General features: G+C 43.4%; 1 long non-coding RNA gene across 1 annotated transcript; it reads left to right on the plus strand.

The window, feature by feature from the left end:
* Positions 1 to 2: 2 nt before the first annotated feature.
* On the plus strand, positions 3 to 13,790 carry LOC135442804 (uncharacterized). Its single transcript, XR_010438721.1, has 3 exons — positions 3 to 242; positions 13,055 to 13,118; positions 13,221 to 13,790. It is a non-coding gene; the product is annotated as an uncharacterized LOC135442804 (long non-coding RNA).
* The last annotated feature ends 2,865 nt before the right edge of the window (positions 13,791 to 16,655 follow it).

Here is a 16,655-nt window from a genome sequence, read left to right on the forward strand (position 1 = left end):
CTGGTCCGGCTCCGCCTCGCCCGGGCGGGACCGCCGCCTTTGTCCCGGCTCTCGGGGCACGGCGTGAGGGAGGGGAAGGGAGCCTGCCCTGCCGAAAGGCGGCTGCGGTGCGGCTGGGGCTAAGGGGCTGCCCTGTCCCTGGAGCGGAGCCCAGTGTGTTGGAGCTACGAAGTTCGCCAAGGGTCTGGAGGATCTCACTTGAAAGGAAAGAGGGAGATGGGCCTGATCAGCCTCGGGAAGAGGTGACTGAGATGGGACCTCATCAATGTCTATCAGTATCTAAAGGGAGGGTGTCAGAGGATGGATTGGGCTGTGCTCGGGAGTGCCACCCACTAGGACAGGAGGGCAAAGGGCACAAACTGATGCCCAGCACTTCTACCTGAACATGAGGAATAATTTCTGTCCTGTGCAGTGACCGAGTACTGGAACAGGTTGCCCAGAGAGGGTGTGGAGTCTCCCTCACCGGAGATGTTCCAGAAGTATCTGGACAAAGTCCTGTGCTTCCTCCCTTCTGACCTGACCGATTCTGTGATTCCGTGTCCCTCCACTGTGTGGGGAACATGGGTCCCCACAGCCACCCTGTGAGGGCAGAGAGCCATGGTGGGCACAGTGGGAGAGGGGACAGTGGCACCTTTGGCTGCCTCAGAGAACCCTGAGGTGAAACCTGCCCCGATCATGCCCAGGGGAGTTGTGGATGCCCCATCCCTGGAAGTGTTCAAGGACAGGCTGGATTGGGCTCTGAGCAGCCTGGTCTAGTTGAAGGTGTCCCTGCCTGTTGCAGGGAGTTGGAACTGGATGATCTTCAAGGTTTCCTTCCAACCCATTCTATGATTCTGTGAGGCATAAATTGTGTTGGATCTGGTGTATGAGGGGCTTGTCCCTCCACTAAACTACTGGGAAATGGTAAAAGAGAAAATACTGTCACAACTGCCTGAGTCTGCCTCCTCAGTGGGGAAAAGGTTTACATGCCTTGTTAATCTGTGCCACCCATGTACTTAAGAGCTCAATAACAAATATTGCCTATTTGTATTCTTATTTATTACTAACATATTGTCACAGTCACGGGTATTTATCAGGTAATTGTGTCCTCTCCCTTCTTCATTGTGCAAGGCCACGGCAGCCAGCAAATTACCAGTTTGACTTATATTACACTGTAAAAATTTCAAGCTGCTTTCAGAAATCATTATTTTTCACCCATGCTGTGGTGGCTGGAATATTCCTAATGCAAGAAGTACCTCAAAGTGTGGGAGATGGAAAGGTTTCAAAAAGATGTGGCCCTACCCAAACAAATGGAGTTACAGAACAGGGAAGGGGATGCTGTACAATGTGGGTCAGTGAGGGCTGACAAGGTAAGACCATTCCCAGTCTGTAACTTCTTTTTCCAAGTGTTCTCCAAAGCTACAGAAGCAGTGTCCAGGAGGAAATAAAATTATTAAGACTCTAGTTATGTAATTTTTGGTTAGGTTAAAGCTGGTGTCTAATCTGAGAGAGAGGGATTTTCCACCAGTTGAAGAGAGGCTGGACAAATCACATTGTGAGGAAACCTGTCTCTAGTGGTTGTAGGGGCGAAGCCTGACCAGAGTCCTGGGTGTTTCTCTTGACTGGGGGCCCAGTTTAGAGCTTGCTGATGTTAGGCTAAATGAATCCCATCTTTCTCTTTTATTCTTGGCTCTGGCAACAGCTTGGTGCAGGATCATATGCCTGTCCTGTGTAACAACTGTTACACAAGAGCACAGGAGAGGAAAGCTCCTTGTTTCAGCAAGGAGCAAAGTGGGAGTGGTGTCTATTGCATGCAGCATGGGCTCCCCAGCTAAGGAGAGCATCTCTGTTCTGAGAATATTTAATTCAAGAATAGACTTAAAGGCAAGCATGTACTTTATAGATTTCCAGTGTGGGAACATCAATACACAGAGGGAGAGTGCTTTGAGAATGTTAGATAACTTCAATGTATTATTTTTGCAATGTATTATATGCTAATTCAACTTGCCTGAGCTAAAGTTCTCCTTACTAAGTAGGACACCATTCTGAGGAAGATTTTACAGTTACAGGGCTTTATCAGCTCCACATTGCTATTTTCTTTATTTTTTGATTTATCACCTTGTAATATCAGGTAAAAAATGTGCCCTGTCAACATTTTTCTACCCCAGGTGAGTCCAAAAGAGTTTTTGTCCTTTTGATCAGCATTTGTATGGTTTTTTTCCCTCTTTCCTCGTTCTTCAGCATTACTGATTACTAGTCCTGGCACTGAGTTTATTCTGGGAGACCAGCTGTGTGTTGACACATTCTGTCCTGAAGGTGGGGAAATTTATGGAGCACAGTTCCAAGTACACAGCCCATTACTGTGTATTATAGAGAACTTCCCTCCTCTGCCCGGTGAAAACTCGTTATACCAGTTCAAAAATATGTCAGGTATGCATCTCCTTCCTCCAGCATTAATCATTAATTAACATGTGATACTGACATTTCTGGTTGCTACTTAATGTAGCAAACCAGAATTTTATGTGCGTTTCTAATTTCTTCTATCATGCTGCAGCCTCAGTGGAGGGTGACACATGCAGCTGTCAGTGTCACTACGCTGGTAATGCTGCTCAAAACAGAGCCACAAGAACAAGCCCATGCTCATAAAACTCCTCTTGCCAATCTGACTCCTTTGCCTTGTGTTACAGGCCAAAATTTGGGTTTCTTCTCACAGAATGTGCTTATTGTATTTGCTACTGGAAATAGCTGAGAGTAGACACACTGAACTGAGCAACTGTGATCAAAGACGATCTTATTCAGCTGGTTTGGACTTTTTTCACAAACAGTTTTCATTTTGGGTCTGTCTTTTCTTTTTCTCTGTATGTGTCCTGGATTTGATAAGAATTGGTAGAAAGAAAACATAGACTGATGGGAAGCTATCTGGTTTTTACTTGAATTTCAGTAGGCTTAGAAAGCCCCGTGGTTAAAGTTCAGAGCCTCTTGTGTGAGGCAGTGTATGTAAAGTAAAAGAACAGGCAACAGATAGACAAAATAGGGAAATAAATATGTACTGAGATATGAGATAACCATGAAAGAAACAGGGTTTAGCCAAAGTGAAGGTCAGGTTACATTTACAGTCATTATGGTTGACTTAGTGTTGTGATAAACATGGTATTATCATGACTTGTTATTTGCATAAGAGTGGCCATAGGAAACCTCCAGACAAGAGCATGGCTTGTTGTACAAAGTACTGTACCAACAGCAAGTCACTATTATTGTTTACAATCAGTAATCCCACATGAAATGTGCTCCAGGACTGATTCATACAACTTTTCCCCTTGATTGACCACTTCCTTTTTTTTGGCTTGGCACTTACAGCCAGAGCCAAAGGAAAGCCTCAGCATCACAGCAGTGACAGCCACAGCTTGCTTTTGAGTGCCCAGCTGCCAGAATGCATTTCCAAGCAATGAGATAAACTTACAGTCACCAAAACTTGGGGCTTTGCCTGTGACTCAGTAGCAGTCAAATATCCCAGCCCAGATGTCACTGCTGCCTCCCTCTTGCCAGCTCTGTGGCTTTTGTTTTGTGGTCAGGCAGGTTGGTGTAGTGAAACAGCTTAATCCAAACAAGCCAAGATTGAAAACTCCCTCCCCAAGTTTGTTGATGACACCAAACTGGGTAGTGAGGTGGAGATGTGAGAAGTGACAGCAGTCTAGCAGAGACACCTGGAAGTGACAGCAATCTTGCAAAGACACCTGGAAGTGACAGCAATCTTGCAGAGACACCTGGAAGGGCTGGAAGAGTGGATTAGCAAGAACTGTATGAGGATTACTTAACAAGACAAGAGGCAAGGTCCTGCATCTGGGACAACATAACCCAAGACCCTTTAGAGGCCAGGCCATACCTGGAGTGCTGTGTTTGGTCCTGGTCTGTGCAATTCAAGACACAGTCACATTGGAGAGGGTCCAAAGAAGGGCCACCAAGATGATCAAAAGGCTGGAGAGCCTGTCCTGTGAAGAAAGACTGAACCAGTTAGGTCTTTTCTGCCTGGAGAAGACTTTGGGGAGACCTTGTCAGAGTATTCCAGCACTTAAAGGGTGACTGCAAAGGGAGTGGAGGCTCTCTCTTCTCAAGGAGCCACATGGAGAAGACAAGTGGCAATAAGTACAAACTGCTCAAGGAGAGGTTTCATCTTTATATGAAAAATATTTTTTATGGAGAGAAAAGTGACTGGAACAAACTCCCCAAGGAGCCAGATAGGGCTGGAGGTTTTCAAGATGTGACTGGACAGGGTGCTGCATAATCTCATCAAGGCTCCCTTCTCCATGAGAGACTGGGCTTGATGATGTTTTCAGGTCCCTTCCAGCCTGGGCTGTTCTATGATTCAGTGATTGTTTTGGGGAAGTGTTCATATCTTTTTTTTTTACCCAGATGTTTGTGCATTTGGTTTGAACTGACTGCTGTGGGACAAAATCTTTAGGATGAGGGAGACAGATCTGAAACCAGATCCACTGCTGTAGGGACAGGAACATCTTTGAGCTGCACAGAGCAACTTCCATCCCTCCCCTGGATGGTCAGGGCACATGTGTGGAGAGTGAGAGATGGGTTTGAACAGTCTGGTGGTTCAGAGGCAACAGAGTCTTCTAGATGGGCACTTCCTAGACAAGCACTTGAGATAGCATCACATGCTGTGAAAAACAGTCGAGATAGGATCTATGGAGATCAGATACAGTCAGGATTTATTTGGTACTCTTTAGGAACACCTTTAAGTTTGTGATTAAGCCAGAAGAATATCTAATTTCCAGGTTATAAGTTAATTGAGAAATGGCCCTGAGGCAGCTGTGGTTCTTTGCCTGTACAGAAGCAGAGCTGGAGGCACTGTGAGCTGTATTTATTAACATCTCTCCAGCCAACCTTCACAGTCTTCCTTCTGGCCTCTGGATATGCAGATTCCCTGCTGTCCCTTCCCTTTTCAGTACCTGATCTCCTCCCTGCACTGCAGTGGCCAGCTCAGTGTCCCCAGTCCCCTCTGCCAGCACCCCCACCCCACCCATGCCTCAGGACTCACCCCATTCCCCAGATCTCTCTCCATTGCCACGGTGGTTTCTTACTGCTTCTCTCTCTCCATGGAGCCACGTCCCTCTTCCTTTCCTGATCTCACAGCCATACCAGTGAGTTGTCTAGAAACTCAGACCTGATTTCTCTCCTCTCCTTGCTTCTGGTGTCAGTGCACCTCACCGGTGAGACAGGATTTGCAGGTACGAGGAGAAGGCTGCAGAGGAAGAGGAAGTTCCCTAATGAGTTGTGCTGCCTTCAGGCTTTGTCTGCAGTTCACCTGGGGGGAGAGAAAGGAGAGCCGGGCTGTATTTTTGGCTCTTAGTATCTCACTTTCATCTAAATTTTAGTTTTGGCTCCTAAATCTTCTGTTAGATCTAATCTATCATCTTTCCCTTCAGCAGATCCACTCTGAGAGCAAATATTTCCCTTTTCCTGTGTTTTGTTTAGAGGGGGATGGAACAGCTTTCTCCTGGTGTTGCAGTATCTGGTTAAAGGTGGCCTGATTTTAATAGCTGTTCCTTGGCTTCTGCTATTTAAAACATATGTTTTCTGATGTTTAATGATGTTTGTTCTCCCATACATCCCAATGACTATAAACAACTGGTTATTTTCCAGTGTCAGTGAGTTTGAAATTAATGTAACTTATTTTCCTGTGGAGAGCAGGGACATATGCTACTGAATTGAATTAAATATTAATAGTATTATTTCCAAAGGGGTGAAGTGCAACTAGAATCAAAGAAATATAGAAAACTCTGTTCCAAGAGAGCACAAAATACATATACTTGGAAATAAACCTGTATTTTTAAATTGCTGGGGCTTGTGAGGTTTGTGCTTTTTTCTTTTATTTACTCTTTGTTTTTCCTTTTTTTTTTTTTTTTAAATTTCTGATTTGATTTCTTTTAGAACTGAAAGTTAATTCTTCTAATGGTATTCCATTGGCCCATGATATGTGCCTGGATGATCTTAATTGCAGCTCCCAAGGACAGGGTGTCCTGTGATACAGCAAGCTGTATTTTGCATTTCTTCTGAGCTGTATTTTCTGTTTCAGCAGGACTGAGTGGTTTATGGAGGAGGAGAGCAGGATGGAGGGGTTCCCTGTAGATCATGTTAGAGGGAAGGACTTGCCACTGTCATTCAGGATATCCTGGAAAGGAATTCTGGTGGGCTTGTGGGCTCTGGCCAGGGTCAACTGCAAGTCAGTGGAACAAATCCCAGTAATTTCATTAGGAGCTGAATCAGGCCTTTACTGGATCGGGAAAGGGCTTTAGATTTCTGTAGCAGAATGTGGATGGACTTTAGACATTTAAATTTCATCTGCAATCCAAACAGTCTGTGCTTATCAGCCACAGAAACCCACTTGTGCCTTATCTCTTTATGAGCCTCAGTTTTCCATGGCAGTGCAGTGTGTGCACGTGCTGTATGATTGAACAGAAGACTTCAGCACAAACTCAGCCTTATCCAGGAGTGACTCACAGGTTTTTCCATCCTCATTGTCCCTCAAGCTCCACAGTGTGTTTGGGGATACTCAGGGGTATTTATTTGTGAACTTGGGTTCTGTGACTGTACCTCCATAAAAACTGGATTGGAGGACACCCATCATGGTTCAGAAGGTAAAAGAGGTAAAAGCCTCTATCAAGGCACTACAACAAGGAGGTGAAAGGAGGAAATAGGGATGGAAATCCTCACTTTCAGATCTTCAGGGACAAATCATGTATTTTGCATTGCCATTGATGGATAAAATAACTCCCCATCGTGGCAAGCCCCTAATCCCACAGGACAAGGCTATTAGAGGATAATCCTAACCTAAATTGCAACCCTGTGTTTGAGTACTGGTTCTCCTAATGCTCCAGGATACAATTACAGAACAAGGCCTGGAAACCACAGCCTTTGTTCTGCCTTATTGCTTAATTGTTTAATGAAGTATTCACTTCATCTAAGTGAGTGCTTTGTAATTTTGTACTTGCATGCAGCTGGCAGAGGCAAAGAACTGGCTTTTTTACAGAATAACTTGTTCTTTTGGTGGAAGAAGGTACCATTAAAAATATCAGGCTGCAATAGGAAATAATTTGAGAGATCTCTCCATAAAAAGGAAATCTCACCCTTAAAAGTGAGGGATGAAAGCACATTTTTTTTATTGCTGGGTTTTTGTCCCTTTTCTTCCTTGATGCTGTGCAAAGACAGATGGAAGAGGCAGTGGGACAGCCAGATCTTTCACTAACAGGTCTGTTCCTAGGTCAGGACACTGCTACCATGTGCACCTCTCAAACTGGAATGGGAAAGGCCTTCCCAAATTAAGAATAAAAAAGAAATAGTCAAATAAGCCTTATATCAAGATAAGAGCAATATTCAGGCCCTTAAATAAGTGTAAAGTCACTACATATAAGTGCAAATAACATGAAAAAAATTATTCTAAAAACTTCTATGGATTTCAACAGTCCCCCTGTTCTACTCTTGAAAATATTCCTATTCTTAGGACAATGTGCCAGGCTCCAGCTCCTGAGTAGTTCCCTGATGAAGGTCAAGTGCTCTGAGACATCCATTCCCTACCAGCTGCAGGTAGGCAGATCTGTACCTCCCAGCATTTCGGGGATTTTGATCTTTTGAAGCTTTTCTTCCTCTTTATAACATTAGAAGGAGCTTAGACAATTAGCTCTGGGCTTGGATATAATTTTTGGCTGGCAACATGAGCTTCAGACACAGGATATCAGGAGATTTGCAACAGGGTAGGGAGAGAGAATGACCCTGGGAACAGGAGAAAATAATTTGAGCATTGGAGGCTTTTTTGAGTCCCAGCCATGCAGAGGCCTTTGCAAATGGTGAATACCAAAGAAACATTGCCAGTCTGTCATACCAAGGTTTTCCTTCAATCGCTATGAAAGTGTTTTATGAATAACATCAGTGCAGACAGAAGGGGTGAGGTCACCTGTGTACCTTCCTCTCCTGCCAGCCCTGCCTCTTGGGAGGCTCTGCCTATGGATCCTGTCCTGGTGCTCACAGGGAAGGTGCTGCTTCACTGGGAGCACATCCCTAGAGGGGCACAGCACTGAGAGGAGGTTCACAGGGGGCTCACTTGGTGCTTTCCATGCAGACTCTGCTGTGGGTGCTGTTTTTGTCAAGTCCATGGAATGCAGATGATGGGAAGGAAGCCATCACACAGTTGCATTTGAGGTACCAGCAAACAGAACAGCATAGGACACCTGGATGTATATGGTAGATGCAAATATATATAGTTAATGTATTGTTCTTGGCCCCCAAAAGTGTCAAATGGATTTCTTTTAACTGCTATGTTCCATTTTAAAGAAAGTACAGGCCAAACTTTTTGTTTGTCAGGACACTTTGTAACTTGTTTTCATGCAACTACCATTTTCAACATCATTTAACAAGTCATTATAGACCTTTTAATAAATTATAGTCATTAACCTTGCCTAGGGTAACTGAGGGCAAGATTTTAATTCAGGCAGGGAAGAGTCTGTCCTCTAGGCCTGTGCTCAAGATCACACGAGTGGCAGAGCCAACATCAATTCAAGGACCAACAGGACACACCTGGCTCACAGCCATCTGTTGTACCTTTGCCGTGCTGCTGGTTCCTGCCCGTGCCAGTGCACAGAGGCCTCTCAGGCTGCTGTTATCCACACTCACTGCCAGCTGCCTCTGGGACCTGTTCTTGCAGTTGGAAATGCTAAAGCCTGAGAAAACTCTGGCTCCTTTGCCTTTAAGGACATACCTGGCAGCTTCTCTGTAGGGAGTTTCCTGCAGAGGCAGGGATCTGACTCATGGCTGCCGGAGACACCTCCTGGAAGAGCTGGCATGGAATAGCCACGGGCACTTGTGATTCAGTCCGAGCAGCCTCATTAGCACCTGATTTCTTAATGGCATAAGTATAAACTTAAATTAGCAGCTATTTTTGTATCCTTCGTGCAACCAACCACCGCCTTAACAGGAACTCTGTCCACATGAAAGAGTGTTTTGGTGGAGCTTTTTTTTTAAATTATTTTTTTCTTAATTTTTTAATTTATATGGAAATGCTTGCATAAACCTTCATTTAAACCTTTTAAAATTTCTTTGTAATTAAGAAGGGAAAAAAAAATCTTCAGTTAAAACTGATATTATGTAAGTTTTTTCTGAAAACCAACACTTTAACTTTGTTGAAGAAAAGATTCAAAACAGGCTGCAAAAGTATTTATTTAGCACATTTCTGGCTTAAAATACTGTCTTGCCAGGTCTTTGTTATTGCTACTTATCGCTCTGAGGTAACATTTGCAATTTCAGTTGTTTGCTTTTAGGGATGTCACTGGTGGTGGCTCAATATCTGTGGCTCCAGATGGACATAGTCTGAAATGGCTCCTGCCTGAACCAGCTTCTCCCAGTCAGGGAAAGCTCAGAAGGAGGAAAACAAAGCCAAGAGCACAGGTGACCGCTGTCCTGGCTCTGTGGGAGCACACCTGCACAGCAGGGCTGAGGCTGGCTGTGGAAAAGGTGTTGAGTCACAACTGGCTGGGCTGAGTGGGGCCTTTGTAGTGAAATGTGGCAAAGCAGTTCAATTACATCTTCCACTCAGTGCACTGGTGAGAGTTGTGCAGAAGCTGCTGGGCACAAAGCTGGCATAACCTGTACCCCATTGCCATGGGCTCCTGCAGGTTTGGCTGGGCTGGACCCCACTTGCCACCTTATCTGAGTTCTTGTTGACCTGGCTGGGTTCACTGCATTCCAGAGCTGCTCGTTCAGTGTTGTTTGTTTGAATTCCTCTGCTGCTCCAGCACAGCCCACTCTACTGGTGTTTGAAGTTATAGGTTTCCCTCCCTGTGGTGGCTTTCAGTAGTGAATGTGCCCCCAGTCCTTCTTCTACAGTATGGGAATCTGGGGAGAATTGGCTGAAATTCCAATTACTAAAAGTCCCATGATAGGTGATCATGCTCTCTTACTGTTCATAAAGCCAGGAGTAAAACTGAGGCTCAGACAGAGACACCTGGCATTTGTATCTGTTCATATTTACAAGTGTCATGATTGCCTTCACAGACTCTTGCAGAGTGCTCACCTGGCCTGAGGGATGGAATGACTCTGTGGGATATCTGCATTGCAATTGGAATATTGTTCCTGCTGGGAGAGGACCTGAGAGAATATTGTTATTTTTCAACAGCTCCTGCTGTGCCTTGGCATTTACACTCCATCTGGACTAACACCTTCAGCAGTTTTTTCTCTGCCCAGCAGACTCTGGGCCAGCAATGACAAGAACATTAGTTCATCACTTAGCTGTGAGTAGCACAGCTGATTAATTGTTATCATTCACTGCTTTTAGTGTGTCACACAGAACTTTAGAACTCCCTTTACAGCTGGGGAAACTGAGTCATGGAGAGCAGAGATGGTGCTGTTGAAGTGGGTGGAAGAGGCAGCACTGACATTCTGGCTGAGAGGCCCATCCTCTGGATCCTGTTCCTGAAATCCTGAGCCATGGAGGCATGGCTGTCACACTTCACTCACCTCTTCCACCTGCCTTGCTGACACAGCCTCCTTGGAAGGTCTTTCTGAATCATTTGTTCCACCCAGAACCTCTAACCAAAACACACAGACCCATTTGGATCTAGAATTCGGACTCCCCAGGAAAGCCAGGACAGACAGACTTTCCCTAACTGGTCCAGCTGCCCAGACACAGCTGCATTGCTCACAGGTGTATTCCTTAAACCAAACAGGGTCTCCTTTTGCTTCCAAAGATCTCCCGGGAATTTTTTACCGAGTTGTCTGTCCTGAATCAGATTACAACTGGTCCTCCGTTGTAATCAGTGAGGATGCAAAGGCAGGAAGAATGGGAGAAGAAAGCTTAGAGCCCTGACTTGCGGGGCTCCCGGGGTACCTTTTCGGAATAAAGCAGGGCTCATTCCCTGGGCGCAGTCCAGCAGGAAAACCGGGCTGGCAGCCCCGGCCTGGCGCAGCTCCGGGAGCCGCTCCAAGCCGTGAGCTGCCATTGCCCTCTGCCGACAGCTCGGGGTACGCTGCCCTCGCTGCAAAGGGATGTTTTCTGATCCACGGCAAACAAGGCATATGCAGAACAGAGGATCCTGCCTCAGACAGAGATTTTTGGGGCTTATGGCTTGATTTTTTAAAGTCCTTTCTCACTGTCGTAACTTAAATGCTACACGTCAATCAATCAATCAATCAATCACATAATAATCATCCCCCATCAAAGCCAAGTCCAGTGTGAGTGGTTGTGCAAGGCATGGAGTGAATGGGGAATGAGAGCTAAATTTCCCCTGTAGAGGTTGAGCTGTACAGGGACAACTCAAATAAAACATAGTGAGAACACCCAGTGATCAGGCCCATTTTACCTCAAAGTCCCTGAGATACTGAAAGGTCTATCTGAGCCCACAAAAAGGCAGCTCTGGTTCCCTGCTGGAAATCAGGTTAATTCAAAGCAGAACTAAACCACAAGTCCTGACTGCAAGGAGAATGGATCACACTGTTGGCATCTTCTTTTTTTTTGCTTTTCAATATTTTTTCATCATGAGGTTAAATAACTCCTTAGCTCACCCAAAGCTACAATTCAAATGTTCTTTGGGGGTAAAGCAGGCAGAAGCAATGACCTGTGATAAGCAGAAGGTTGGACTGGACAGTCACATTTCTTTTCTGTCTCTGTCAGTTTTCCCAAGGTCATAGTGGAGTTTTGTGAGAAAGCCAGGAAGCAAATCAATATTCTTTATTTCTTTTGGTTTTGTCTGTTGTTATTGTTGTTTGTTTTGTCCAGGGCTTTAATTTTTTTTCTTTTATTTATGTTTCAGAATTATCTAGTAAATTACATCCAGAAATATATTTAAATATTATAGTGAATGGGTCAGAAAGGTCTAGGACATTTAATTAGGTGGGGTTTTAGCCTATGAACTGTCACTGGGCTCTTTACTGACTTTTCCTGTGGTAAATTCAGTGTTTGTGTTTGTTAGGAGCACTGAATAAATTGGTGCTGCATTTCAACCATCCAGTACCTCATAAAGATTTCAGGCTGTCAATGGAAATATTCTTAGGCTGCTTGCTCTGAATAAATGCTCATGTGGAAAAAAACTAAAAGCTTACAGGAACATCCACAGACAGCAAAGAAAAAGGACTTCTATCTTTGACAACTTCCATTTTACTGTGATGAGTACATAGTAGGGACTAAGTGTTTTTTCATAGGCCCTATAAAAGGATGAAGTCTTCTCTTGCTGCTAGATAAATGTTATTCCCCATTTCAAGCAGCAAAGGCTTCTGATTTCAGTGATTCAGACCAGTTTCCAAGCCTGTTAGTGGGGTGGAGTTATCAAAATCTAAATTCCTGAACTTTAGGGCTGTCATTTTATTAAATACGTTAAAGCATTAATTATAGGAAATGGAAAAATAAGTAGTAGTATTGCTAATTAATAATAGTCTCAGGCTAATGAATAAGGGGCTGGTCATCTTTGCATGGTCCCAATGAAAAAGGGGTAAATTCTGTCAGTTTTTTAATCCTCTGTGTGGGTGCTCTGGAAACTTCAGTGTTTCTTTTGTTGAGCCTTCTTTCAGAGAGCCAAATTCTCTTATTACCCTGCTCTTCCATCTGTTATGTCTCAGATTTGTGGAGCCATGTAAGAGTGAGTAGTTGAGTCATGTGAGAATCTTAGCATTCATTAAAACAAAATTAACCCTCAAGGAATGAGAGAAAAAAATTCAATAAAAGTTCTGACTTCACACTGAGGTCTCAGAACCAAACCAAAAGACAAAAAAAGAAAAAGCACACTAGTGAGGTCCTAAAAAAGAAGGGAGATTAACTTAGAATTATTCACCATGTCTATATTTCTACAATATCCTAACCTTCAGAATGGGGATTTTTTTAAAAATAGGATTAACTCCCTTAAACAACTGATGATAAAAGTTTTATTGGCATGAAGGGTGTATTTCATTAAGCAGGTACAAGAAACAAAATATTCCTATCTAGACTGAAGACCACATTAGAAGAATGACTTCATGTGTTCATTTCCTTTTTCCTTTCCCCTGTGTTCTATATATGATTTACTAATTCTTTATTGTTTCTTTCCAGAAGCATCACTCACTGTCTACACTGAGAATGGTTTTGGGCCAGGAAGTGGAGACGACTAAAGGAGGTATATATTTCACTTTATCCTTGATGCTGACAGGGCAGAGTGGACAGGGAAAACATCACTCATCTTTCCAAACATGATTTCATCCACTGTAATTGTTTATAGGAGGACAGGTCTGGAATAAAACCCGAGTGCCACTTTGGAAGACCTCACGCCTTCTCTGTCATCAGCAGCTGAGGCAGCCTGAATGTCAACATTCCCTTAGTGCAGGGAATGTGTCCTTAAAAACTCCTTCAGGAAGCAGAGCTGCTTCTGCTCCCTCAGCCATGGCCCATTGCATCAGAGCTCCTGACAAGGGACAGACACTGCCCTCCATACCTGTGCTGCATTTCTGGGAGGGGATGGTCCCATTCCCTAGGATGATGGAGACCTAAATCTGTGTTAAATCCAACAGGTTCATCTGCACTGCCATCAAAGTGAGGCTAAAGAGTTGGTGGGAAAGTTTATTTTTAGTTAGAGTCCACAGCATTACAAGTGTTGGTTTTGGCAGGCTGAAAACACCATCCTGCCTCTAGGAGGGAAAATTGAAAACTCTCATATTAAGTAGCTTATGAAAATTAATCATTACTCAAACACATTTTAGTAGTAGAAATTCCATTAAGTATTTTATAATCTGGTTCTGTTTTAATTTCTTTGTCTATAACAACCATAATCAATAAAATATACAATAGCCCTATATGTTCCCACTATCATGACTCCAGGATACAAATATTTAAAAGAAGTGTTAATGCTTTCAAACTCATAGCATGAAAATTATTAAAGTTGGACACAACAAAATTTAATTAACTCTTTCCCCCTTTCCAAATACATAGTGGTATTAGGGATATATGTCTTCTATTTTATTTTTAGAAAATCTAGGGTTTTGACAAAAATAATTCCTAATACTGACCATAAGCAGCCAGGAGGTGGTACATCACACTGTGGAGAGTGAGAAATGTACAGCTCTGATGGTTTTTTCCTTCCTCTGCAAGTGTAAAGCAGGGTGGGAATGCATTATTCAGCAGTGAAATTCAGAATTAGTATAATTGAGGTGCAGTGCCAGTGGAATCAAGACAAATGAATCCTACTCATTGCAGTATGAGATTTGTCCTATAGCTTTAGGTCTTCATGGAAATTTAACCATTTGTCTAGTCTCCTTATTGCTCAGATACAGCAGCCAGCATTTCCATGAGATTATTTAAATGTAGAATTATTAGAAAAGTTTGCAGCTACAGAGATAGATGGGTTTTACATAAAACCCCTGCTCTTTGTAGCAACACAGTGTGATATTGAGAGAGATAATGGTCAGAAAGTACATTGCCAGGCTTCTAATGAGAAACTGTTGACAGTAGAATTACCCCAACATTCATCAAAAAGCCAATAAATGTCAAGCAAGAGGCCTTTGATGCAGTAGCTCATAATTCCTGTTCAGAAGCCTCTGCAGTCACTTCAGGGCACACAGTCATCCTGCATTTCTGCTGATTTCCCCAGAAACTTTGATGCTGAAGAAATGCAAGGAGCAGGTGTCAGCATTCCCAGTGCCACTGCCACAGTGCCACGGGCTCACCAGGAGACCTCAGGCCCAGCACACTTGGCCTCAATTCCCCACCTGCAGTACAGGAGTGACAGCACAGGAATCACCCAGAGGCAGTTCTGTGAAGGACACACTGCTGCCTTCCAAATGCTCACAAATCATGAGCTAGGTGGTAAAAACTCTGCTGCTGACTCCTGCCACTGTATTTTTAATGTGAACTACATCCAGCTTTTTGGACCTTTGTAGGACATATTTTCCAACTCTTTCCTCCATAGCTACAGGAGATTACTTCAAACCAACCCCAAACTAATTCTTACCCAGGCTGCTGAATTCTGGGTTGAGTGGCCTTAAGGAAACTCCATGAAGTTTATGTAAAAGCTTATAAAAGCTGTCCTTGGGCTCTGTGGAGCAGAGGGTATAAATACCTTGCCCATTACCCATGTCTTCTGTTTAACTCTACTTTCAGTGCATATTCCCCAGGTGATGTGGTGGGGCAGGTCATTGCCTGGTCCATGAATTAGGAATAATCTTGTGCCTTGCATTATTTGTCACATTTGCCTTGTTCATGAGGGGAGCCTGAAGCTACATCCCAAGTAAAACAATCATATCCTCTACATTTTGCCTTTGTATCTTTTCTCAAATTTCCAGGTAAGGGCTCAAAGCCATTCTAAGGCCTCATGGACTCTGAGGCAGTTCATTCCATTCATGCTGGCAATTCCTGGCTTGTGTATCATGACTGGTTTCCATTCCAGCTGTTCCTGTATATATGGATAGAAAATGTGTCCCTGTTGGTCATTTCCAAGGATTAGCTGCATCCTAGAGGCTGTGTGCAGATGGAGTTGCACTTAGTTTCCAGAGCCACATGCTGTTAGGGTGACTTGAAACTAGGCTAATTACCTGGCAGACTTCTCTGCAGAGAGATTCTTTAATAAAAATGGAGGGGGTGACAAGGGATAGCATCCTTGCTATTTTGGGACAAACTCTTCCCTCAGGCAGCAGATAAACACGGTGATAAGGCTCCCAATCTATCATTTGATTTGCTGTTTCTTGGCTGTGGTACTTAATTAACAATTCTGGAACTGCCCTGTTTCCCAGGAATAGCCTGTAAATCCATTAAATTAAACAATAAGGGCAGATGTGGGCAAAAATAAAAAGCCCATGCAAGTCAGAAATGAAAAATTAAGTTGTTTTGTCAGTCTTCAGGGGCCAGTATAGGAATGTTATAAAACCTTCTGAAGCTTTTCTGTCTCGTGTTCAAGCAAGAGGGAAATGTTCTGTGGAAACCAACATTTTTAGAACTGATGATTGCTAATTACAAAAGCACTAGTGACAGGACAAGGCAGAGTGGTTTGAAACTGAAAGAGGATAGGTTTAGATTGGGTATTAGGAAGAAATTCTTTAATATGAGGGTGGTGAGGCACTGGAACAGGTTTTCCAGAGAAGCTGTGGATGGCCCATCCCTGGAAGTGTTCAGGAGCAACCTGCTCTAGTGGAAGGTGTCTCTGCCATGGGGTTGGAATTAGATGGTCTTTAAGGTTCCTTCCAACCCAAACCATTCTAGAGTGATCCTATAATTCTATTATTACATAACTACTTTACTACATGAAAAAGTACAAATATTGTGAAAACTGAGTTAAAACAAAATATATTTTCTCTTCAAGATCTGAATGGAGTTAATAATAATGCCAAACCCTGTAGATGGCAATCAACTGTAGAAGAATTTCTGAATTTCTTAAACAATGTGCTCATCTAAACTGTCACTCATGCTTTAAGATGGCCAGTGAAACCATTTTATTACTGCAGTTAGCTGAAAGGGCACTGTTCTGCAAAAATCAGATAATGTACTTATTTCTAAAAGCCTGGAACAAAAGAGCCAGTTGAGATTTGCTGAGTAGTTGCAAGATAGCCATTAAATATAAATATTTTTAAAAACAATTTACTCTTTCCTAATGCTTTTAGAGCAGCGTGTGGGAACAGAGGCTAAGTGCAGCATCTTACTGCATTGGAAAGGACATGGTGAAGGTTAC

This window comes from Zonotrichia leucophrys, chromosome 1A (assembly GCF_028769735.1).
Source record: "Zonotrichia leucophrys gambelii isolate GWCS_2022_RI chromosome 1A, RI_Zleu_2.0, whole genome shotgun sequence".
Lineage (NCBI taxonomy): Eukaryota > Metazoa > Chordata > Aves > Passeriformes > Passerellidae > Zonotrichia > Zonotrichia leucophrys.